At 37.5% G+C, this 27,517-nt stretch overlaps 1 protein-coding gene across 5 annotated transcripts in view; it reads left to right on the top strand.

Moving 5' to 3' along the window:
• B3GALT1 (beta-1,3-galactosyltransferase 1) overlaps window positions 1-27,517 on the top strand; it is a 225,920-nt gene that overhangs the window by 161,831 nt on the left and 36,572 nt on the right. For 4 of the 5 annotated variants that reach the window (XM_075093359.1, XM_075093357.1, XM_075093361.1 and 1 more), the window contains one exon: window positions 6,044-6,082. The gene's annotated coding sequence lies outside the window, so the exon portion shown is untranslated. Of the gene's footprint in view, window positions 1-1,993; window positions 2,151-6,043; window positions 6,083-27,517 lie in introns of all 5 variants that reach the window. The other variant, XM_075093358.1, reaches the window with a different exon arrangement.

Below are 27,517 nucleotides of genomic sequence, written 5' to 3' on the forward strand. Positions count from 1 at the left end.
ACACAGTTTTAGCAACACGCAACAACGCAGCAGTCAAAAAATTTGTCCCATTAGAACGGTGTACAAACTGTCAATCTGCCATGCTGCTTTACAAAATCATAATGTGAGGAAATATCTTTAGGTTTGCCTTGACCTACCATCTGTCCCCACAAAAAGTCAAAATGCATTAATTTACGTACAACATTTTGCCAGCCAGTAGCAGCTGTTAAGCATTATTTTTTCCCCCTACTCTTCAACTTAAAAAGGACTATTCTTTATCCCTTCAGTCATGGCATATACATTTGGTGTGAAGAAAATAAACCAGAGCAACTGGATACATATCAGTCTGCAAAAAAGCACAGTCTAGGATGGAATAAACAACCCAGTGCACATGCTCGCTATTTGCTATATACTGCTACCCTGAAGTGCAGAATATTTGCACAAATATAGGGAACACTCAAAGGCAGCAGGAGGCAGCACTTGTAACCTAGACCGGTCCTAGTCTGTGCCTTCAGAGACCTATTTCAAATTAGCTGGACATTAACCTAAATAGCATTTACTTGAGTTGCAAATAAATTACACATTCTTAGTCCTAATTTCCCATTTCAGAGTGCAACAACATTTTAATCTATCCTAAAGCCAGGACAAAATAGATCATGTAATTCTAAGTAGATATGTTGGGCATGCTAAATGAGGAACGAGCATAATCATTTAAAGCAAAAGCAATTAGATCATAGGGAATGCATTTAAACAGTTACAGCAGCAATTATTTCATTTCCAGCTACTTGAGACTATGAGACCATAACCTGAAAATTTAGTCAATAACTTTTGATTTGTAGACAAACGCTAAACTACAGGGTTTTAGTTTTCCATGGTTAACTGATCAGAACATGCTTTTCATTCATTCTTGCTTTTTAGATTTTATTGTTAATGCAGAAAATCTGCATAATACTGAAAGCTGAAAGTGCAGTGTCAAATAAAAGGAACTTAATATCAAAATAACAGGTTCTATCGCACTTTTTGGTAATTTTTCATATTTAATTAATTGAAAACTTCACTTCTGAATTTTAATTCACTGACAAATAACTTCATTAACACAAAATTATGATTGCCTCTGGTGTTTCATTTCCTTCCAGAAGGCTGACTTCAAAAACATACAAACTTTGGAGGGGGAGGGTGGCAAGAAGGAAATACACTGGGACAACCTTAGTTTTTATTACTGAAAGCAAAATTCCCTGTACAAACTCAAACTGTATGGGACCTTGGAGGTGAGAATAGAGCAGAAATTACATAGAGCAAGTTGTGGGAATGATGACTGGAGGAACCTGGCGAAGAAAAAGGGGAGAATCCTTAAGGCAGAAGATACAATAAAATAACTATCTGCACTAATTTAAAGGAAAATGTTGACAGTATGTTCACATAGCCTTTTGAAAGGGAGGGAAATAAATTAGAAGGATTAGATAGGATTTATCAATCATCGGAGGGATATGCATCTTTCTTTTCTCCCCTCCCACCTTCTGCATCATCAAATCCAGCATTATAACATTTTTCACCTTCTCAAATAAAGTTATGAACAGCAGTCCTGATGCCATGAGCATGCCAAAAGTTGCTCAGCTGTGCCTGGTTCTCTCTGCTACTGAATAATCTGTCGTAATCAATGTTTTAAAGAATAAACCCAATACAGTTTTCATTATGGCAATCTGAGGAGCTATACTAAAATTACAGTTAATTATGTATGTATAAACTGGCTTTAGCCCTCTTTAGAGGACCCCAGGCTTGGCATGAAATTGCTCTTCATCTTCACAGGCAGACAAGAACAAACAGCACTGATGTTCAGCTCACCATAATGGTGATATCTATGTTAAAAAGCAAAGAGGTCAAATTTCACTTTACTCAAGAATCATATCTCATAGAAAGAAATAGCATTGGCTTCTTTTCTTTATACAAGTTTAGATAACACTGACACATACATAAAAAAAAGGAGCACTGAGTGCTGTTCTTTTATGTGCTGCAGAACTGCAGAAGAAATATGTGGAAGAACCATACATAGGCCCAATCCTCAATAATGTCAAAGCTGCACGTTTATCCATGATAACCACTGAAGGAATGCCAAAACACACCATGCCAGTGGCCAGTCTATTACTTGCTTTATTGTGCCAAAACATTTATAGGTAAGTCACAGCTGCTTGGTAGCTTTAGATCTGTTCTGGTCAGGCTATTGCAGCAACCTATTTTCTATTTCTTGTATTAATCCTTTACCTGCTCACTTTGTCCCTTCCTTTCAGACACTGTATGTTTTCTTCATAGCAGTTCGTATGCTGCTGCATTTTGAACTTGTGACCAGAAGTGTTGATAACACACCGAAGTGTGAGATATTGCTGAACAGTGCTTGCACAGCATCACAGCTGTCTCTGTTTCTCATGCTGCCCCACCACCGAGTAGGCTGGGGGTGCACAAGAAGTTAGGAGGGGACGCAGCCAGGACAGCTGACCAGAGGGATACCCCATACTATATTACATCATGTTCAGCAATAAAACTGTGGGAAAGAAGGAAGAAGGGGGAACATTTGGACTTATAACATTTATCTTCCCAAGTAACCATTAGACACGATGATGCCCTACTTTCCTGGAAATGGATAAATAGCTGTGTACTGGGCTTAACCCATAACTGACACAAAATAGCCGGTTATTAGTAGCAAAAAATAGCAATGTATCCGTCTATTGTCCTCTTTGTACCTCTTTTTTCTTCTGTTATTAACAGAAAACTGAAGGCATTTACAAAGAGTTAGAACAAAAAGAATACAAATGTCAGCCTTTTAGAAGGTCACAAAGTACTTGTGTTTAACTCTGGAAAGGTTGTGTGGAGAAAAAGTACCATGAATGGAAGACGTCTGGACTACATCATCTGCCTAATTTTATCAGTATTTCATTTACACTTCTGCCTGTATTTCATTTCTACAGGCCATGTCATCTAACTAGTCTTTGTTTTACAAGTTTATTGAAATACAGTTTTGTGGCCAGGAGTATTAGTCATGCTTATTTTATCTGTTACTAGCAAAAGACATTCATGGAAGATCACGACTCTTACTTCAAATCCTGCCCTAAGAGACATAAGTTAATCCACTGTACTAACAAAACAAGATTGGTTTGGATTCACATACATGATAAAAATTGTCTCAAATAATATTTCATATGCAGACCAAACCCAAATCAAAAAATAAATTATATTATGTAGTTTGACACAGAAGTACAATGGTTAAAATTGCATAAGCCTAAGTAGGTCAGAACTCTCACTGACTTCTAAATGAAGTTGTGAGGTTTTGTACTTCTCTCTGAAAATATACTTTTATGTGAAATAAAGTATTTTGCAAAATATTTTTTGATTCCCTAACTTTATTTTCATAAGGCTGTACTAATTTTCTGCCTAAAAGACTGTTCTAGAACATCAGGAAAATACATGAAAAAAATAAATACATTCTGTTCTTGAACTTCTTCAGTTAACAATAATTGCCATATTAGAAAATAACAAACATTTCAGGTAGATTGAAAATAATTTTTCTGTTAGAAGCACATTAGAGAGGTAACCTTAGATTTTGCTAATACATTAGGAGTTAAGCTCAGGGAAAGATCAATATTGTATTATTGATTGCAAAATTAAAAAAAAAAATAACAGCCATGTCTACTATTTGAATTTTCATTAGGCCAATATAAGACCTCTGGAATGTATCTTTGTAGATGGCCTGACTGTCTTCTATAATGACATAATTTTGCAGAGAAGAATCATTTGAGGAATGATTAAAATATTGAAGTGAAAGCAGTTGAGAAAAGGTAGCAAATGTTTTATAATTCTGTTGATTTATTTTTCCTCTAAGAGTAAAAAATGCTTCACAAAAGGAATTTAAATCTTTGAAGAGTAAAACATGCTAGTGAAAAACAATCTCCCCTATGTAAAATAATACTATATACATGTGACTTCTTCAGGGGCATAACGGGCAAGCTGACTAGATAACACATCCAACAAAATGTTAACATAGAATATTAGGGGGAAATAAGTACGAGAAAGGAAAGATGTGTTTTGAAATTATATTACTATCACAGCAAAAAAGATGTAGAATTTTACCTGATACCACTGCCTTTCAAAGAACACTAATCCCATTTATCAACCAAAAATAACATTTGCCCCTCCTTCAAAAGCTATCTGGGAAATTAATCTTTGTGCCACCTATAAAGAGCACACAGCCTGGATATAACTTTTTTCAGTTAGTCATCATAGCTGATTTAAAAAGCTTTGTGGCCATTGCTACTCAGATATCATTATGGGCCAAATGACCATTGTCTCAACCTCCTCTTATCGGAGCCCAGAGGGCTTGTCATCAGAGAGATATAAAAACACACTCTCTGCTTCAGCAGGCTCTTAGTTGTTCTTCTGTACTGAAAGCACCAGAGGGTTCCTATAACATTAATTTAATTTGGGTAGCAATGATATTATGAGGCATCACTGTACATGCAAAGTGCCACTTTCCCTTAGCACACAGTAACAGTTTGAACATTCATAAACATCAAAACATCTACGAATAATTTCATAGGGGATTCAACACACCAGTAGTGTTTCTCCCAACACCAGTTTTTTTCTGCTACTAATACACACAGTCTCACCATTTGCCTTAACATGATGTTCTAATTTTTTTTAATATGTCATAAAACTTTCAAAATCTTGTTGCTTAACCTTTAGTCACCTTGTTATTATCTAACTTCCCAATCAGTAGTAAATTCTAAAAATTTTCAACTACTGAATAATCGTTATTTTAACCTAGAATTTGTAGCCGTAGGAGCATAACTCATTTTTTACAGCAAGTACTTCAAAAAGTAGCAGCCAATAACAAATTTTAACCTTTTATTTCCATATTGTGCTGAATACCACAGTGAGCAGAATGAGTTTTGTCACTGATTTTAATGGGACTAATCTTGTATCTAATTAATAAATTCTGCTTAACAAGACAAAAGTTGGTAAGCTTCGTGGCTTTAAATCTCCACTTGAAAACTCTAGTTTCTTCATCAGAGAGCCTGAAGGAAATCTTTGGCAGAACAATATTTAGGCAGTCTAAATTTCCATTTCCACCTTGAATACCATTCTAACATGGTCGTGTAGATGAATTTGAATTTACTAAATGCTGTGTAGGAAAAAAGTATGTTTAAAAAAGCAAAAATCGTATGTCACAAATGTTTGAAACAAAACTCTTTCCTCCAGCATAGTAAAACACGGATGAGAATGAATTTAAGGATTCTTCCTTCAACAGGTATTTAGCAGAAGATTTACTCATCTAATTGCTTTTACAATGACAAAAATCAGTAAAGTGTTGTTTTCAAAATAGGGGTGAGCCAAAATTATCTCATGATGAGGCTTGAATCATCTATAGTTCCTCCTCTTCAGAATTTTTTTATGAAAGATATTTAAGAAGGGGTTCAGTTGTACCAAATTAAGGTTGCAATGACTGATCAATAGATAGGATATCAGATTCAAAACCAGAACCTCTTCTACAAAGAAAAGAGGGACCTCTCAGTACAAAAGCAGTATGCTTTTTGTCTCACTATATATAGTACCGGGATTATAATTTCTTACTAGACAGCATATCAGCTGTCTCCTCCTCTTTTTTTGTTCACTGATCATAGCATAGGGCTGTGGATAAGACTCAAGAGTCGTTCTGGGCAAAAAGAAATTAAAAAACCCAACTCAAACTCATCAATTAAGCTACATCCCAGCTTGAAAACTGCTTTCAGTCACAGAATGGCAGACATAGCACATTGCCTTTGAAGATGATGAAGTGGGCTTCAAACACATATCAGCAAGTACGTGAAAATATTAGGGAGTCTCTTGTTTCTTTTTAATTGATAGCTCTTGAGTTTTGTTTATAAGCAATTCTAGCAAATTTTTGTGTTCAAGTAGAAAGAAACACCTGCATTTGTAGTACTTCATTCTATAGGAACACCAGTGATATTTCTGAAAACGTACCTACCTACAAGATGACTGGATATTTAAACTGAGACACATGATGTCTGTCTTTCAGATCAGTGTCTGTTCAGCTTAGGAGCCAGGAAATCATGAGGTAAGGAAGCTGTTTGCAGCTTTAATAATGCACTTGTACTTCTATTTCAGTTAATACCTACTTACTTTTAACTTTATAATACATCAATTTGTCTATTTGTTTTTGAAATTACAGATGTGTGAATTTATAATTTTAAAACAAAACACAACTTTAATTCTTTCATCCAAGATGGCTTTCCTAAAGAGAACTGATAACCATTAAAAGCATCAGCATAACATATTAGTCACTTCCACTGTTTTGCTAGAATGTCCCTAGGTATAGAAACAATCCTTACTAATGACAGATGCAGTGCAAAATTCAGGCCCATGAAGAGATATATAATTCATGTTAGAAAATTCTTGTATGTATGGATTATATTGACAATCAATTCACAAAGAAAAAGGGAGGCTTGGGACCTAGAGGCTATCTTTTCAAAGCTTTATACAGGAGGTACACTCAGTAATCCTACTAATGAATAATAGGGTTAGTGTATACACCACTTATATGTGGCTTTCAAAAAGCTCCACGTTTAGACGAAACCTAAGGAAGCAGATGAAATAAAGAAACATGTCAACCAGTGATTAGACCTTTCTATTCATGTATAAGCTGCTCAACATTACTTTTATGCCTTTATTGGAATTACCACTGCTGGAAGGCAGTAATTCTAAGGCAGATTTTATTGTTTTGGCTAACATAGCTGTCCTGCTAAATCTTCCATTTCTTCTTTCCACATTGTAAAAACAGGCAATCTAATCTCTCTATAAAAGATACCACACAGCATAACTGTGTCCTCTATGTTAAAGAGGACATAGAGGTTAATGGGGAAAAGCTGGGGTCCATCAGTCCTGGTCACTTTTAAGTACAGGAGCACAGGAGTGAGCAATTCCAAAACGTAGAAGTCAAGCAGGCAAGGCAGAAGGCCAGCTTGGCTGAGCCAGGATATTCTTCTAGAAATAAAGCAAAAAAAACCCAACTATATGGCCAGTGGAAACAAGGTCAGGCAACATGGGAGGACTACAGAGATACTAGTCACCACTGTAGAGAGGAAATTGTGCAGCCAAAGCTCAATCAGAGTTGAAGCTGGCCACTACTGTGAGGAACAATAACAAGGGCTTTTTAAAACATGTTAATGGCAAAAGGCAGGCCAGAAACAACATTGGCCCATTACTTGATGAGCATGGTCACCTCACAAACAGGGACATAGACAAAGCAGAGATGTTTAACACTTTCTTCGCCTCGGTCTTCACACCAATGTTGGGCTCAGGGACCCCCAGAGCCCTGGGCTACAGAACCATGACTGTGGGAATGATGAACTCCCAGTCAACCCTGAACTTGTGCAGGACTTGCTGCTCCAGCTAGATCCCTATAAGTCAATAGGGCCTGATGGGATTTATCTGAGGGTACTTAAAGAGCTGGCTGATGTCATAGCAAGACCTCTCTCAATGATTTTTCAATGCTCTTGGGAATCTGGAGAGGTCCCAGTTGACTGGAAGCTGGCAAACGTTGTCCCAGTCTTCAAGGGCAACAAGGATGTCCCCAGTAACTACAGGCCCGTCAGTCTCACTTCTGTGCCTGGCAAAATTATGGAGAAGGTTATTCTGGGAGTTATTGAAAAAACACCTGAAAGACAATGCAGTCATTGGTCCCAGCCAGCACGGGTTCACAAGGGGAAGGTCCTGCTTAACAAACTTCATTTCTTTCTATGACAAGGCTACCCACCTAGTTGACCAAGGAAAGCCAGTCAATGGGATATTTTTGGACTTCAGTAAAGGTTTCGATACTGTCTCTCACAGTACCCTCCTGGACAAAATGTCCAGCGTACAGCTGGATAAACACATAATGCAGCAGGGGAGCAATTGGCTGATGGGTCAGGCTCAGAGGGTCATAGTAAATGGGGTTACATCAGGCTGGCAGCCAGTCACTAGGGGGGTTCAGCAGGGATCCATCTTGGGGCCAGTACTCTTTCATGTCTTCATAAGTGACTTGGATTCAGGACTTGAAGGAATACTAATTAAGTTTGCTGGTTACACAAAATTGGGAGGAGCTGTTGACACTCTCGAGGGCAGAGGCCCTGCAGAGGGGTCTGGACAGACTGGAGAGCTGGGCAATCACCAACCATGTAACGTTTAATAAGAGCAAGTGCCAGATTTTGCACATGGGGCACAGCAACCCAGGATGTACATTCAGGCTGGGGAACAAGGGGCTGGAGAGCAGCTCTGCAGAGAGGGACCTGGGGGTTCTGGTCGGTGGCAGGTTGAACATGAGCCAACAGCGTGCCCTGGCAGCCAAGAGGGCCCACTGTGTCCTGGGGTGCATCAAGCACTGCATTGCAGCTGGTCAAGGGGGAGGAATTGTCCTGCTCTCCTCTGCACCGGTGTGGCCTCACCGTGAGTACTGTGTGCAGTTTTGGGCACCCCACTACATCAAGGATACAAAGCTACTGGAGAGTGTCCAGAGAAGGGCCACGAAGTTGGTGAAGGGTTTAGAGGGGAAGCCGTATGAGGAGTGGCTAAAGTCACTTGGTTTATTGAGCCTGGAAGAGACCTCATCACAGTCTGCAGCTTCCTCACAAGGGGAGGAGGAGGAGGGGCAGGTGCTGATCTCTTCTTTCTGGTGACCAATTACACGACCCAAGGAAATGGCAGGAAGATGTGCCAGGGGAGGTTTAGGTTTTAGGAAAAGGTTCCTCACCCAGAGGGTCGTGAAGCACTGGAACAGGCTCCCCAGGGAGGTAGTCATGGCACCAAGCCTGACAATATTCAAGAAGCATTTGGACAACGCCTTCAGACACATGGTGTGAATTTTGGGGTTGTCCTGTGCAGAGACAGGAGTTGGACTCGATGATCCTTGTGGGTCCCTTCCAACTAAAGACATTCCATGGTTCTATGAAATGTAGGATCAGCGTTTCTCTGAGAGTGTTTGCACACCTTCTGGTTGCCAAGCTACAAAATACTTTCAAACTTTTGGGGTTTTCATATATGAAAACAGCTTTTGGGGAAAGAATCCAAACAAACATCTGTGGATGAGAGTTTTTTATTTGCTCACAGGACAGACGCTACATCATGAGGATCACACTTACCTGCTCCATCTTTCACAGGAAATCTAAAAAACTCTAACAGTTTAGTTGCCTGAGGATTTGTCTTTCTTATCTCTTTAATCTTGACAAAAGGACCATAAAAGGCATCAGGTAAAGTCAGATTTTCCAGTTACTATGCTGGACCATCATATCAGGAAACAAATCAAATTCACAAGCTCATTCCACACAAGCTACAAAAAATTTCCATACAAAAGTGATTTTGGCCAGAGTAAAGTGACACAAAAGAAAGATTCTGGTCAAAAATTAAAATGAGCTATGCATCAGCTCAGATATAAGGTAGCTGACATTCCTTCCAGGTGTCTTGCATATCTGTCATACCCTGTAGAGTATTTTCAGGCCAAGATATGTTGAACTACTTAGCTGTTTTTACTTTGAAGAATGATAAAAGCATTTGAAGAAACGTAATTGAAGGAAAAGTTGGACACAGGCATAATTTCTCTTTAACTTTATCTTGGACAAAGTATTACGGTGAAATAAATTGCATAGAACTACTTCTGCTATTGATTTTCAGGAAAGCATGAACATTTCTACCTCTGCCATTAAATATTCTCAAATCCAAACAAAGGGACTTCACATGAAGACCAACTATTTCCTAAAATGCATAATAAAAATCCTATTTACAGAAAAAAAAATTTAAAAAAGAAGAAATTCAAACCAATTCAACATTGACAGACAAAGGCACGTTTTAGGTGTAATAATAAGCGCATCATCCTCTTCAAGGTGTTCAGCTTTATAGATAAGAGAACAATTTAATATTTTTAATTCTATGCAGATGGTTATTTTTATTCCTGTAAAGCTAGTGCAAAAATAGCCTAAGCTATAACAGAACTAGTATCTTCTGGTTTATTCTATAATTTTCTCTGTGTTGTAAAGGGGCGAGACCATCGCTTATGAATTCTAGTGAAAGGTATGGAATGAACCTTAACCACAGTGTTCTGAATGTTTCCTATTATGTAAGTTCAAGGCTGAAGTCTGAAGCCACAGTATTTTGGACAGTACAAGACAGTGATCCTGAAACACAAAAATAAACTGAGCTTGGATTAATACCTGTCCAATTACACAACAATCTGTGTGAAATTCCACCAAAAGATATCCTCTCCCGAGAATATCATCAAACACTCTGGGAAATGAAAAGTGTCTCATAAAAGAAAAGTGTTTAACAGTCCCGTTTTCTGCTCTGTGCATCTGGTGTAGTTCTGAATGCGCCATCTATATATAGTATCTCTGGATGAAATAACCAAAAGGGCAGAACAATGACAAACTCACCAAGTCATCCAAGCAGAATTCTTCTTCAAACTCCCACTCAGGCGGCAAGTTGATATATACAGTGGCCAAGGATGGGTACTACCATTTACAAACTATACCCTCAGTTTCAAGCTACCATTAATTAATAACTAAGTAACATTCAAAACACAAACCTTGCCAATTCGCAGTTTGCTATGAGAGTTATCACGTTTCAATCACTATTCAAAGCACTGAAGCTACCAATCAGATATGTTGGACCATATGAGCCCTTCTTGCCAAAATATGGAAATGCTTTAAGCTCATATCCCAGATCTGAATATTTCTGAAGAAGAAAACAGAATCTGACATATTAGTTTTAAAGAGACAGACTACAGCTGTAGAATTAAAATTGCATCAGGGCACAACAGGCTAGGGAAGGGAAACATTTCCCACTACAGTGACTGAACATGCTGAGAGTGCTTCTGAGACACTGACCTTTGCGAGGAGAGGGAGATTAGGGATGGGAAGCATTACACTGCTCTCATCTTTCATCCCCAGTAACAGCCAGTCACTGCAAGAAAGTGACACCGCACATATATAAGGTGCCATATTTCTGTTAGGAGAGAGATTTTTCCTTTTCTCCCCCCCTCCATGTTCTGCTGTAATTCTTTCTACTTGGCATTCCAGCTGAAAACCTTGCCCAGTATGGGCTTTTGTACAGCCAATAAGCAGAACTAGAATGCAAAAAGTAACTAAAAAAAAATATATATTTTAATGCTCTACTTTAACAAGGATTCACCAAGGTATGCCCGATTACATTATTATAGTATTTTATTTTGTTCAGTATTTTCTAGTAATTTTACTTGAAATGCTACTGCACATCTCCATAGAGCCAATATTCCTGTTTTGCATAGATTATTAATTATTCAGAAAGGTGTTTGGAACCTTAAGGTCTGCACAGGCTTCTTAACCCAAAAAGTTGGGTTAGTATTTTACAAGTTACTAATGGAAAAGTGACTCAGAACAAAAGTATTGATTAAAAATAGCTTGATAACATTATGGTTAACCATAATTTATATGTCCTACCCTCAGAGCAAGTATCTTCTGACATATGCTTGGTCATGCTTATTGGAAAAGTTAAAATTTTTATATTTAGATATATTTATAATTTACAAACAGACTAGGAAAAGAGAGAAAATTCTTTGTAAATCTAAAGGACACCAACTAGAAGTATATATTCAGAGCAATGTAATCTGCAAGTTACTTAAACACACACTAGCCAATAATTCTGGTGATAATAATCTTTCCCTTTACTTCAGAGCTATGTCAATATTAGGCTTCAATTTTACTGCACATGTATGCAATTTAAAATAAAATATCCATTAAAGTCTTTGTACATGTTATTAGAGTAAAGGTCTTTCTTTTCAGTCCATATGTAGCATCAAGGTATTAATATGAAAGCTCTGTTTGTCTAAAGAGGCCACCTGGAGCTCTGTATTATATTGTCATCACTTAGCCCATTTATTCTAACTCTAGCTACATATTTGTGCATAAGTAGCTCATGCAAATCAGATAGATGGTTCCAAGGCTCAAACTTCACCAATTGTATGTCAGGATTACGTCAGTCAAGGGGTCAAGAACCAGCCATTACACACCTATTAAAATGCAAACCACACAGAACTTCAGGATTCTGCGTCTATTTCAGGAGGATTATAGTCTTCAAAAGAATTAAACAATAAGATAAGAGGTATTCACATATAAGTGACTGGATGTTTAGGCTACTTGATGTGCTTTTATTTTCTAGCATTTTCTACTTTTATAGATCATAAAGATTGTCTAAATGCACACAGACTAGAAATTTCATTACACAAAAATCTGCTCTAATCACCACAAGGACATTTGCTTCACTGTCAAAAAATGCAGAATGTATTTGAAAGAGACTTTTAGTTGACTTAGCAAACATGGCAAAGGCATAGTGAGGTTGCACTGTAGCTGCTCAAGACTGTCTAACTCCATGTAACAGGATGGATCACAAAGTAAAGGTCTCTTCTAACCTCCTTAAGAAGATCATGAAAAGTACAATTTGGCCTCACACACACGCTATAGTTGAGAATCATGACTAGTTATAGCTGGGAAATTGAGACTGTCAAGGGGAATGAGTGGCATATGTGGTTTATAATGCATAAATGAGAAAGGAAGGAGGACTAAAAGGCTATGGACAATTGTTAACACTGCATAGCAGAAGGACACTATAAACAACAAAAATGCGTATTAGGACACTGGGGTACAAGAAGATATGTGAAAGTATTGTTGCACTTTCTTATCTTCACATGTGGATTTCATACCCATAGTATCTGAGCATCCAGGATGCATGTTGCTTTTTCAAGTGAGCAGTAAGAGGCCTCAAGCAAAAGAACAGATGATTCTTTTTAATTCTGTATTCTGTGATGGCATACACAGTCAGCGTATGCACAATGAAAAATGCCCCAGCTTCCTCCTTTTTCCTCCTGTTGCCAAGCTGCACTAGGCTGTGTACAAGATTCCTAATGACTTCAATTGTTTCAGTTTGGGCCATGTTCGTTCTGGAATTTTGTAGCATTTTACAGTCCACTGTACCATGTTTATTTACCTTTATTGTTCCTCCTCTTGGTTTTTACTTAATTAAAGCCATTTATTTAATTAAATCCAAGCATTTAAATGGCCTCTATGACATCCCTCTTAAGATACCACAATGCAACTTTTGCTATCGTTACCAACATGATTGTTCATTTACTTGGAATTTAAAAATAAAAAAACCCAAACACAACTCATGTATTCTCTCCTGCTCTCAAAGTGTGGCTAAACATTTCTCAGATCCTTGCAAATATGTACATACAAACTTTAATTTTTACTGAATAAAATGTCAGGACATTCTTAACAACACACAAAGAATAAAATGGCTTTGTTAGAATTGTGCTTTTCCATCTGTGAGGGTTTTTCTCACTGGTCTGAAAGTGTACTGTGAAGAATTATGCACACTGAGATAAGAGACATCTCAGATGTTTATATAAATATCTGTGTTGAAAGTGATAAACATGGAGTTTTCTGGAAAACACCCATAATGTAACTCAACTGTCCAATTTTGCAGAAGATTAAGAGTACCTCAGAAAAACTTCTGATAAGTAGAAAGCTCTGTTAGATGTTAGATTAGTTCCAGGTTAACAGTTGCCTGATAGTTTAAGTAAATATGAAGCTATTTGTCTGTAACCATACCACTCAAAAGCTAATAATCATCTAATCTTGTCAAAGACAGAAAGAGACTGGTAAATGTATAGAAATCAATTTTTACTTCCCACAAGGAACTCCCTATCCCAGAGTGCCTAAAACCCCACAACCACACCTATGACAGTAATTGGAAACAATCACTATATTGTTAAAAAGGAATTGGGAAATTCTGTCATGTGACATAACCATATAGCTGTAGTAGAGTGGAAAGAAAAGACAGCTCATGTCAGTCAAATTGCGTGAACTATGCACAAAGTGAAGTATGACAAGAAGATATTTTTGTAACCGACACTACTGCTTAAACATAAGCAAGGCTAAGGCTTGAACTAAAACAAATGCATCTTTCAGTTCACTTCAAGCTGTAGAAAAAAGAAGAGGTAAAGGACATCTGTTGGGATCACTAAGCTAGAAAAGATGCCCTCTGACATCCTAGTCTTAGAGCAACTAGAGTTCTCACTGCATGATTAAATCAGATTTTAAAAGACTACTGATTATAATAAAAAGGAAAACCAAGGATCTAATTTTTAGATGCCTAGAGCACCATTCGCTCAACTGAACATAGTAACAATCATGGTACTCTGGAATTAACATACCAGTCACCACAAAATTAGGCCATCCAAAAGTCAGACTTTAATTTTTCTAGAAGTCTTTTTCACTAATGGTTGTGTATAGCTGGAAGCAGCTTAGTGTAAAATGCAACTTATGTAGAGCTGGGTAGGAAACTACTGATTATTTTTGAGAAATTGAAAATATTGTCCTAAATAAAATTCAACCTAGCATATTTCTACTAACAGAAAAGTAAAAATTCAAGTTATTCCAAATGTTTAGTTTGAACTCTTATTCTTTTCATACTGAGGACTGAATTTTAAAACTCAATTTTAAAAAGCTCATTTTCTCCTGAAAAGATCCAATTCTGAACCTGGAAACCAGAATATCATATATGAAGAATTTTAAATCAAAGCCAAATCACTCTAAGAAAAATACATGTTGCATACATACATAAAACAGAATTTCTTAATAAAATATTTATTTAGAAAAAAAACATTCAGATTGTAGTATTTTCAGTGAAATACAGTGATTAAATTTGTGGTAGCTACTTATAACATTCCTCCCTGAATAAAAGGTTGGAGTGGTAGTATTATACGGTGACTGCTTAATGGTATTATCTTTCGATATACTCAGTATTAATACATAGCCACATATCCTTAGTCTTAATGAATACAAAATAGTTGTAAACTTAGTTTCGTGTTTTCCTAGTGCAAATATTTCAGCACTGATTCAGCATTCCCCAAATCTGTCACCTCTGTTGTTTCCTATAGGACAACTGAGGGACAGGATCCTCAAAATCTTAGCAACCCTATTAATCTTAGTAACCCTATTACTAACAGAGCTGTAGCATTCATAGGTTCTTAGTATTTTATACTCCCAGCCAGGTATATAACTGCTGACTAGTCGATTGTCATGAAATCATAGAACAACAGATCTTTTTACAGATGTTCAGAGAATTATTCATTCTTATTAAGAGATTTGCGACATGCACAGACTGTATTTAGTAATGCTTAGCCAAAAAATAATCAACAAAATATTAATCCATCTCTAAATGTCATTGTGAATGTCAGAGAAGCCTTTGAACAGCAAAAGCACAGTCTGCCTTATGTACCTGAAATCCCAGGCAGAGTTGAAAACACGTAACACAAAAGTATATTTTTCACCTTCCCGTGAAAGTGCCAGCACATTTAAAACCACCACTCATAACAGTAAATCAAAATCTTTCAGTATTGCTTGTTGAAACTGGCTTTTAAGATAGAGGATGAACAAAAAGATGTTTTAAAATAAGTTTTAGGAAATATATAAATTGTCTGAACGCTGCCACAGACGATCAGTTTTAATAGCATGTGTCCAACAGCCTAGTATGGTTACTTGCTGTTCTGGGAGTCTGCCAAAGAAAGAGACCCATCCAGAAATTATGAAGGAAAAAAACTCAAGAGAAAACTGATAATAACCCATAACTTACATACTACTTCATCTATTCTAAAGCCTTTCATTCCACATCCATCATCATAAAATCAGTGTTCATGACACAGCATGGATTAAATCTTCATTTCAATAGAGAAATACTTATCAAAAAGCCTGAAATTCCTTACCTATTGACAAACTGTACAGTAACACATTCAAGATTTATTCTATTGTGTAACTTTCCACAAGAGTATCTGAGAATTATTAATGATATAAGCTTCACTGGACCATTGGATGATATAAGACCACCTAAGTTTTGTAGATAGAGAACAGCTAAACAGCAGAGGCCATAAACCAAATCAGCAGGAAACCTTACAGCACAATTAATATATCTTAAAATATATTCCTGTTTTAACTTCTAAGAAATGTTTCACCGGCGGAAAATACTTGTTAAAGCAGCAACTACATCCCTTTTTCTAAATAATCTAAGTGAACCTTATTTCTGCCAGACACTGGCAACTCCGGTTAGCAAGGGTTCATTTTACTATTTAATACAGAGCTTTAGTGAGACCAGCTTAAGCAGTACCTGTCTGGACTCTGTAAATAAAGCTGTGTCTGCCCTGAGAAAGCACAGCATGGGTGAGTACTAACGGGCAGGGTTCTTGTTCAACCACTGAGAAATTCTTCAATAGCTAGTAACAACAGTCCATGACAGCATTTCAGATGCTGAACACGGAGCCCAAGAATTCAGCATGCAGCTGTCAGACAGCTCAGCTTTAATGGGAATCACAAGTTGGTCTCTTCTTCTATTCCTGCACCTTCACTGCTCCTCACATCACAAAATGCAGCCTTATGGCTTTTCACCTTAACTAGCAGCACGAGGAGTGGAGAAAGGCCAGGTCCCATACCTGAGAGAGGCCAGAGGAGGCAGTAGACAGACAGGCACAGTGTAGTCAGCTGTCCTGCACGCATGCTGCTGGGCCTGCCCTCCTGACCTCCCCAATCAGTGCTCTGCCCTGGCCCCACAGCTTAGTCCAACCCACCAGCCTGGGAATTAAGCCTGGTCCAGAAGTATGCTTTTCCAAAGTGAAATGTGTTGTAGGGGCCATAAATCCAGACCTGTACCCAATATCCCATGGTCACAGTACCCTAACATCCATCTGGCCAGTTAAAGCTCTTGTACTGTCCAGAGAGATTTGCAGATATGAAAAAAAGTGAGAAGTTCTGCAGCCTAATAGCTCTCTCATCTAAGAATGGGGAGCTGTAATTTTTACTTCCAGAACCATCTCTTTCCCTTGTAGTCAGAAAAGCACGAATCAGACGAGTAGCTTAACTTGGAAGGGCTCAGGCATAGAGCAGATCTGCAGGTTTCCTTTGGTGCAGTGTCTCCTACTTCACCAGTTTGAGACAGGCCCCCAGCCACCACTGTGAAACACTGAATTCAGTGCATGTCCCTGGAGGTGATGGCAATTTGGGGTGCCGCACTACACAGCAAGAGACTGAGACATTCTTTATTTGTAGCTGCCTATGCCCCTTTACTGAATCTACCTGTTTGTCAAAGTTAGGACTGCAACTAAAGCTGAGACTGAAGAAGTCTCTGAGCTTCTTACAAAAGGAGAATTTATCAAGGAATTTTAAAGTATATTTTTGACATAGTCTGTGACCTAAGAATTAACTTGCCTCTCACAGAATCTAAACATTTAGGACTCTCTTATTTATTGGCTTTTTTGCTGGACTTCTGATCTTTTTTTTTTACCTTTGCAATCTATGTATGTAGTGCAGCATTGTTAGGAACAACGGCATGTGAAATTTTAAACTTCTATTTCCTTTTATACAACTCTTCTATTCTAACCTGTGTTGTAGTTCCACTATAGCTGAACACTCTTTAATTTTTTTGTACACTCCTTTTCAGATTTTCCAGTAGTCAGTGGCTGCAGTCATCAAAACAATGCATTACAAATATCTGCAATGGTATGAAAGGCTCTGCTAGCATGTGTTCTTAGGCAAAAATCTCACAGGAATACTGAAGCATCACTTTAAAATAACACTAGTTTCTGGACAGATGTGAAAGAGCTTACTTTCCTATTAGTCCATGTAAGCCTACATAATCTCCTAACAATCTGGGATCTAAAATGCATGCTTTGTGCATCACTGCATACTCATTTGACAAGAAGTTTGATAACATGCTTTGGCTTGCTATGGATGACAGAAATTTTGAAGAAACTGTGTACCCCAACAAGCTCACAGAAATGTACAATTTACAGTAAGATTTGAGAAGTGCTCTGTACTCATCTGACTGCTTTTACAGCACAGTAAAATACAAGTGGCAAAATGCCTGTTGATTTTAATAAAAATCTAAGTTAGACAAATTATGGATACACTGAATCTTAACTCTTACTGGGTACCAGTCCCTCTGGGCACTGTCATTTCCTGGTACTCTGTGTACTTCCAGACATAAAAGACCCATAAACCAAAATGTTTATATTTTAGTTTTGATAAATTATGCTTTCACAAGTCCAGCTACTCAAACCTACATTAATTCAGCTCTGTTTTTATGTAGAAGGTGGTTCAATGGGACTGACCTTCTCAGCCTGCCTAATGTCTCCCCTTAAGCCAAAGGTTCATTTATAACCGTCCAATATCACATCCTTTAAGATGTCAAGCAGACTGAACAGAGGCACGCTTTTCCTAGAGGACAGAGAAGTGGTAAAACATCTCAATAAATGAAAGAAATTACTGTGAACTTCCAGGGAATAGCAGACATTTTCTATCAGTTCAAATTACTTATGCTGCTATTTATAGAAGCTACTTTGATGTTAAGGACTTTTCAAGGCTGATACAGCCTGGATGTGCACTTCACTCAGAGCTTGGAAACTGGCCCTAAGTTACATGAAGCTGGAATGAGTTGAACCTTCACAATTTATATTTTACAGGAGAATGACAGTTTGCAATATTTTTAAAAAAAATCTTAAAATCACATTAGTGTCTATAAACAACCCCAAAAAACAAAATTCTAGCAAAATCATAGTTATCTCTAAGCTAAATCTGTGTCTTATTCTCCCTGCCTAGCATAAATAATATTAAATACAAAATACCTGGTTGAATGCAGCAATATTTCCTTTTTGTTATTACTGCCCAGTGTTAAAGCTGAATATAAAACATGTCATTACTTTAACACTCACTTCAGGCTTCAAAAACCAGTACATTTAAAATAAGCCTTTGCTGAAAGCTTTATTCCATGTCTCAGTTGTAACAAAGTCTATTACAATAACACGCATGAGATCTAGAGGTTCAGTACAAAGATGAGTGTATCTTTTATATCCACAGCAGGGAGTCAGCTATTTCCTCTCCTGTCAGAATGCTTTATTCAATAAAAAGAGATAATATAAATTTTAAAATGCACCCTTTTTTTTCCTCATCTCAAGAAATAGCAGAGATCTTAGGAAAGTAAGAAAATTAACTCCACCACAGGTATTACAACACTAGGCATTTTGGAACAACAAACTGAATCTCTGGGAAAAGAGAACATATATATATATATATATATATATATATATATATATCTCACAAAGGCTTCTATACTTTGCATGGTTAAAAAAGAATCAGGTCATTCTCTGTATTAAGATTTTTCATAAGCCATAGTGAATAGTACAAGTATTACCAGCAATAGAAAAGGTCCTATCTATAAGGGTCAACACTCTCCTCCATGGGTTCAGAGCCAAAATTTTTGTATTTCATTCCCATCTGACACCTTAATCTGAATCACTTTCTCAATCTCTGCCCTTGAGCGTATTTTCCTAAATTATGACAGGAAGAGTAGGAGTGTAAAACTTATAATGAAATCTTAAATTTTCCCTAGAAAATTTTATCTCCCTAATTGCAGGAAATGCAATTATAGCAGGAAAGAAGCAGAAGATAAAGAAACGGATCTTGGTTACTGCCAGCTTTCTAGAGCTGTGACAACTAGTACTGACACCATTAATACTTTCAGGAAGTTCTCATTCACTGTAAAATTTTGCAGCAATACTGAAAAACAGCAAACAACTGCGTCAGGAGAGGTTACAGTAACCACATGGTCCCTAATGAAGTTTTGTTTCATGCTATAAAACCAGTGAGTCTGGCAAAGCAGAACTCACAAAAGACTATGATCGCTAACTCTCACTTTCACATTTACACCTTCTGAATTCAGTTTTTTAAAAAGAGACTTTCCCCCCCAAATAATAGCCTTTGGCAGCATCTGGAAAAATGACACCGCAGTGAAATCCATAACACAGACTGCGAGCAGATGTCATGACAAGACGAGAACAGAGTCTTGAAACAAAGGAAAGTGACCGCACACAGTGATAGCTTGTGAGGATGAAGCAAGCATTGTTAAGAACAAAGAACAATGAAAGCATAAAATTATACTATTTCCTCATCCAAATTTCTCTACAGCTTCATTCAAAGCCCCTTCTTATAAGCTGTTCATTAGGAACATTTTAATTATATGGTTGTAAGATGAAGGCAACCATGATACAAGGAATCACAAGACCAAACTTAAGCAACATAGATTCTGCTACAATGGGATATATTTATTTGCTCATTTTAGACAGACTTCTTTTCACATTACCCTGAACCAACACAGATTTAAAATATCTGTAATCACATTTAGCAAGGTATTGTGTTCAAAGTAATAAGAGCAGTTATTCGATAGAGTTTACTGAGCATACAGGACTTCTGGGTAAATCTGGTTGACGTCAGGGTTTGTTTGGTTTTGGTTGGGGTTTGGTTTTGGGTTAGGTTTTTTTTTTTGGTGTCTGTGTCAACTTTATAGACCTACACATAAGTACATATAAATGCACATTCCCTATATTGTTTGAAAGGCCGGTATTTGCCCTCAGTTTTCCCCTCTCTTTACACATATGTGTATCTCATAATATAAGCCCCTTGTTTCTACTAAGATGGATAAATCCAACTGTCTTCCATCAGCTGTCTTTCTTCATGGTCACCCAAAAAGGGGTCTCCAGTCCCTACAACTAACAACACAATCATCTTCTTCCATTATCATTTATTATTACATGCAGGCAATGGACACGCATGTTCAGATACTGGCCTGCATAGCTTAGGCATGATCCTAGTAAGTTATAAATATTTTCTGGGGAGTCATCAAGAGGAAATCAGAAAGGTGCATTACCCAATAAAGTGATAACAATCATAAAACCATACATGTTTAGTCACTTGGAAGAAATTAAATCACTTCCCCAGGCTCCTTTTGTAAAATCCCAGTCATCCAAATAAATGACCTGTGAAATAAACCTCTAAATCAGTCCATAACCTTCAAGTCTTTCCCCCACCAAAATCTCTTCAGTCTTTAACAGGACCACACATCACTTATAAAGCAGCCTTTAAGCTTCATAGTTTTATTCCTCAAAGAACATATCACAAAGAAACACTACAATTTCTTCTTTATTTCCCTTAGTTCTAGGAAAGATATCACATGAACATCCAAAGCACCGTTAGACTGTTGAGAATTGGTTACCGTTGCAAAAATGTTTGATGCTGCAAACATCTTCTCAGGAACATGTTTCTCCTACCCTATGTTCTTTATGTCAACTGACTTTTCTATTCTCTGGCTTTATTCATTGTGTAACTACTGAATCAGCTTATGCCCAAACTTTTCAGAAGTTATGAAACTGGAGTCAGTATCCATAACAACTTATACCACTAAAGGCCTTGGTGTATATTACTTGGTAGGGAAAACAACATGAAGCAGAAGAAAAAGAACCACTTTTATACTGCATTTCTCATATGCCATTTCTTTATAACACAGTATATTGTTACTCCAGATACGTATTTAATTACTCATAATAAATTCTTCTCTGATTTACACGGATACGAACCATGGTGTGCTATAATATGTAACATAAATAGTAATATTTTACGTTTATACCATAGACATAAGTCACTTGCTAATTGGATTCTCACATTTGGACATCAGCCTTTAATCTCATGCTTCATTAACCAGGAAACAGTTGCATTTGTTCTGGGCTTCCTAATTGTGATATATCTCCTTGGTAGTACAATAATCAGTCAGACTCACCTGATGCTTAAGATTTTCCTGTGTGAAGTAGGGCCTGAGGGAATTAAAGGCATTCTGTCTGTGAAGTGTCCTTCTCCTCACTGTGTCCTTTAGGTGAAGTTCACAGGAAAAGCAGGAGGAGCGAGACATGTAGAATTGCTGATCTGTATTATGCCTCAGTGGATAATGAAAAACAAAATGTTAACTTCCTTGAATTTTTGCATGACAAATGAATATTTAATTAAATATTTATGCAAGAAGCATCAGAAATTTCTAAAATTGATAGATTTGTTTAAAAATACGGTAAAATCCCACAAGCAGAGCCAACCCATAAGTATCACAGTTCCAGATCAAAAATGTCCCAGTAGATCTTTTTCAAACTGTTATCAAGCATCACTGCAAGATCCACTGTAATGTGGGCCCTCTGCAAAAAGAATATCTTGTTATCTGTAATAACAGATACTGCAGGGCCTAGGTTATACCAGCCCTTATTTTATTTTTCAACTCTAATTTAATTAAGGATTCTTAATTAAAGCAAACAAACAAAACCAACAAAAACCTCAAACAAAACAAACAAAAAAACCCCACCTGATTCTACTTCTGCAACTGTTAAATATATTATTATTGGTTATTATTGGTACCATATTGTGAAGTTGTTCAAGTTTATCAGGGTTGTGTCAGAGACCTAACTGCTAAATCATACAAGACAAGAATATATAAACATCCTCTCCTAAAGAGAAGGGAAGTCACTAGACAAGGGAGAGAAAGCAATAGAATCACCCTTGTACTCAACCAAGAATTTATAATCAATTTATAAAATGTATTCAAAGCTCTGTTGAATTTGAAAAAAGGATTAATTACTGTAACACTTACAATTCAGTTTTAATACTAATTAGGAGATGACTAAATAAATGCTCTGTCTCCAGTATTGTTTATTGCCTTTTTTTTTTTCCTTAATTTCACGAAAAAGTACCAGTTCTTTATTTTAGATTCTAAATCACATACTTGATTTTCTCCAGGCTCCTTAGCATTTTCTCTTTAGAATATTCAGGTACTTGAGTTTCACTGGCACAAACAGAAAACAAATTTCAAAACTGAATGTATGAGAACTCATAGAAATAGAATGGTAAATTTGCACACAGAAACCTGTTCTAGAAACACTTGAAAACTTATCCAATGAATAAAATAAAGCTCTACTGTTTTGCTTATCTGAACAGGCACAACTTAAAGGCACAGCATAATTTATTAAAATTTGCGGTCCTTCTTTGAGATAAAAGGTCAGAAGACATTTTGGCAAATAAACATGAACGCTGTTAAGAAATCATTATCTAATTATTGATATTGCACAAACAGCAAAAGACTACATTAATCATATAAATTATTCACAAATTAGGCACAACTAGGATGATATCTATTGATGAATTTAGCTACTTTTTAGGCAAACTAAAATGTCTGATTTTAGTATTTGTATGTAATTCCATGTAATGCTACAATTCACATCTCTTTATAACATTAAAAGTACAGTCACTACTACTAAAAAAGAAGAATTTGCTAGCAGTTAGCACACCCAAATTATTAGGAGAACAAGGAGCAAATCCACTAATAATTTTCCAAATAATATATTGCTAAATGTCAGCTTTTACATGGTTTCACTTAAAAAAAGGACATGGAAGCAAAAGAAGTGTCCCGCCTTAGTTATGAAGTACCTGTAGCAAGAGAGTCTGTGTACATGAATTGGTTTACTTTTGATTTTAAATGTCCATTTAAGTTGTTTCATATACATCACTCAGCAGGCTCACAGAAGAAATAAAGAGACAGCCACAGAGATCCATTTCAAAAACAGGCCACAGCAATACTAACTTCTCAACAAGCTGAAGGGTTGTCATCAGCTTTTTGAGGCCTTAGGCAAGTGCATACCACATGCACTTATGTAGGAAGTCCAATATATCACTGTTAATACGCGTGGGGCAGCAAAAGGCTTTCTACACCTGCCAGGCAGATCTCCCTGCACACAGCTGTGTGCAGGGTGGCACAGCTCTCAGCTCTCCCTCCATCTCAGACATTCAGCAACTGATTTGCTGTGCTGGGCCTGACAAGCTGAGCAAGGGGATGAGAATAGGGAAGGATGCTTTCTTGCACGCAAATTCATGGTTTGAAAGTGTTGCACCATTTCTTCTGAATAATCTAACTTTTCCTTGCCTTCAAATGGCATTGTAGTCTATCACTTCACCTGCTCTCAAGTACTGGCTCTGTACAGCCCGCATCTGTAACGCACTGAGTGTTACACCAGACAACTGGGAGGATACGGGGAGACAGCAGTGTAATATATTCTACATTTATGTGAACCCCTGATCACAGACTTCTATTCAGAGATGATTTTTTGATATAGGAATGCAATTTGAAAATACAAGTCTTCAGACTACCACTGTAAATACAAGAAAATTACTTCAACGGGGCAACAAAAACTTTATCAGCTGAAGTCCTGCCCTGTAACTCCTACAGGATTTATAGGATTAAATTCCTAATGTCTTTTTAAAGTCTCACTGCTGTATAATTCTTTACTTTTAAGCCTGTTTTTCACCTTCTCTCAATCTCAGAAGTTCCCTTAAACCCATGCAAATATATTTTGAAATATAAATCAGTTCTCTCATGTTTAATAGAAGTCCACTTAAATTATTTTTCAGCTTTGTTATCACTGAACACTGTGAAGTGTTCCAATGAACCAAACGTATCTCTATTCTGTTCAAACAAATCCACTTCAATGTTAACATTTTATGGACTTATCTAGAATATAAACAATACACATACCAAACACCCAGATTTTATTCCACAGAAACAAAATGAAACAGGATCGTTTGATATATTCCCTGTTGTATCGCAGATCAGAAACGTACTTCAGTTCCTTCATTGTGTTTTGCATAACATTATCCATAACACTTTCCCTGTTTACTTTTCATGATTATTACTCAAATCTAGAATCAACCTGTCTCACAGGACACCAATTTCTCTGGCTATAGAAACGGCTGAATAACTCAAAGGACCCCAAGCCTCATTTTCATTCCTAAATTTGTGTCACAAATCTGGAAATGGTTTCACACACGAGTAACTTTATAAACCTCTATATTTGATAAAACCTGGTGAGATGGGACTCACTATACTGGCAACCAGGCGAGGCTGCCTGTGCACCAACACCACAAGACATCAGTGCTTTGCTGGGCTCCCAAGATGGCCGCCGCCACCACCACCACCCACACCTGTCAGAGCACTCTTTCCTCCTCACCAGCCAATGGCCTGACGCAGACCTCCAGAGAGGCGACTGGTGCACTCTGATTGGCTCTCCAGCCGACAGTCAGACGTGAAGCTGCCACCGGATTGGCTGGCAAGGCCTCACCTACCAGACGCCCTGGGGAGGGAGCAGCAGCTGCTCTGTCCCCAGCCATTAGCTGAGCTTTTCCAGAGAGCAGCTTGCCACTGGGGAGCTGCCCGAGTTCAAGGCAATGCCACTGAGACTACAAATTTTTCCCCCCCGCTCCCTCCCATCTTAGCGTGTGTGCTGTGCTATCAGCCTTTCAAATTATCCCTCAATTCCATTCCAAATTCACTTTCTGGCAGCAATGCCACTCATCTTTTGCATTTAGTCAGCACAGAAGCGTGGCATTAAATAATTTCTAGTTAATGCCACATTCTAGTTCTGGTTTTATTTCCAGCTCTGTCAGAGAGATCTTAAATTCTAATCAATCTGCTTTGATAGGATTTTATTTTAAATTCATGTATATATTCTTATTGGGTCTTATAAACATCTTCCACTTTTTTCCTACCGATAGGGTCTATATTTAGAGCCTTAAATACTTGATTATCATCTTATTAAAACAAATAAATCTATAATCATTTAAAGACCAGTTGAAGAAAAAAAAAAACAGTCCCCACAGTTCTGGACTGCTAAAAGCTGTGTACAGCTACACAACTACTCTCTGTCTCTCAAAAAATTGATTTTTAGGGCTTTACCATGAGCCTTTGCAGTGCTTAAGACAAATGGATTGTATTATTGAATCCAGCCCTCAGGAATCTTACTTCAAAATAAATCAAAACCGGAACGATTCTTTCCTGCAGACCCACTAAAAACCCAGTTAGAAAAATAATTAAAAGCTTAAAAAAATAAAGTCTAAATTTTATATGACTAGAGCAATGTATAGAACACTACTAGCATGTTTATAAAAATTGAATGGAAAATGCAGCTAACAGAAAAACACAAATAACCCTAAGGTACAAGGACAGTCATCACCAAGTAGGTAAAATTAACTAATTATTGTGCAGAGTTGTCATTTAATATGTAGCTGTCAACTGCTTCAGTTTTATTTTGTCCAATGTCTAGAAAATAAGGTCAAGATCAGTTTCTGCAGATTAATTCAGAGAAAACTGTTGTAATAATCACAGACTTTCTGAAAAGTGAGTATTTTCATTAAAATCCTAGTTAGAAGAAAAAAATCTATTTCAAAGTTCAAAATAAAGTGGAACATTCAGCCATAGCTAACCATACATATTTACTTATATTGAGTTCTCTATATAGGTATGTCCACATTCACACTCAGATATATTGCACAAGTATTTAATCATAGGTTTAGTGACTCACATTGTCCTCCCACACATACACGTGGGTAATTAATGTGCATGGGCTAACCCTTTACTCTCTTTTACACGTGTGCAACTTACAGCTGGGGTTGGTATAGCTGGTCCTTCCCTTCCTTGCATTACTAATTTATTGCTGTGCAAAGCAGCTACCTGTTAGTTGTAATCTGAGGTTGCTGATACCTTAGGGGCTGACATTGCTGAGGTTTCCCTGCAGCTCCACCACCACTGAATGGACCCTGATTTTCTGCCCCATCTCTTGAACACATTCAAGACATTTGCTTTAATTTGTTCCAGGTGGCTGTGGTCCTCCTAGGAGGTCATAAATGGGGACTATAACTCACCATACACATAACCACCCTGTTCACCTGCCAGTGTCCCATGACCAATACAACTTGTTTACTAGCAACTGCAAGTGGCAGCTGCATCAATTTCTGCCTGCCAGGAGAATCCTATTGGGGACTTGAATTTGAGCACTTGTAGGAAAAGCTATAAACGTTAGTACGGGGAGGAGGGACATAAAGGGCATACTTGGTATTATGGGCATAGTAACTTATTTTAGGTTTTTCCTTATATTGTCAACAGCACTCTGGGTTGCTTTTAGTGCATAAAGAACATATTGTTCAGTTACCTTTGCAGAATGCAGCTGAAAGAATGTAAAAGCTTTCCCTGAAAACTGGAGCTTTAACCCATGACTTCCTGCATTTCTAATGTATAGGAGGATATGGCCAGTTTTATTGTTGCTTCACATGTCCTCACAAATTCACATTCATTTCAACTAACAATCGCCAACAAATCAGCCTAGGAGCCTGATGATCTGACCTATGAGCCTGCCAGGTTTGGCTGCTGGGTGGAGGAGTCAGCTAAGAAAGCCAGCCAGAGAAACAGTTTGGTTGCATCTGACAGGGCTTCCTACATAGGCTGGCCCTCCACAGCTTAAGCTATTCACATTTGCCTCTAACTTCAGTTTCAACTCACACCTCTGAGGCTCCCAAGTTGTTTTGGCCATGTTAGATCAGATTTCCTGTCTCTGTCACGAATGCCATTCCATTTTCATCCAAGCAGGTGTCCCTGAGCTCCTCTTGAACCAAACAATTATAGAACTTATTTTTCTTGTGACCAAGCTACATTTTCCCTTTGATCCACTTAACCAGCCCACATTTGCTGTCTGTGAGCAAAAAGCAGAGCCATGGCTGGGGGCATTTATTTGCTCTATGACCTTCTTGAAGAA

The sequence above is a fragment of the Phalacrocorax aristotelis genome, chromosome 5, assembly GCF_949628215.1.
Source record: "Phalacrocorax aristotelis chromosome 5, bGulAri2.1, whole genome shotgun sequence".
Lineage (NCBI taxonomy): Eukaryota > Metazoa > Chordata > Aves > Suliformes > Phalacrocoracidae > Phalacrocorax > Phalacrocorax aristotelis.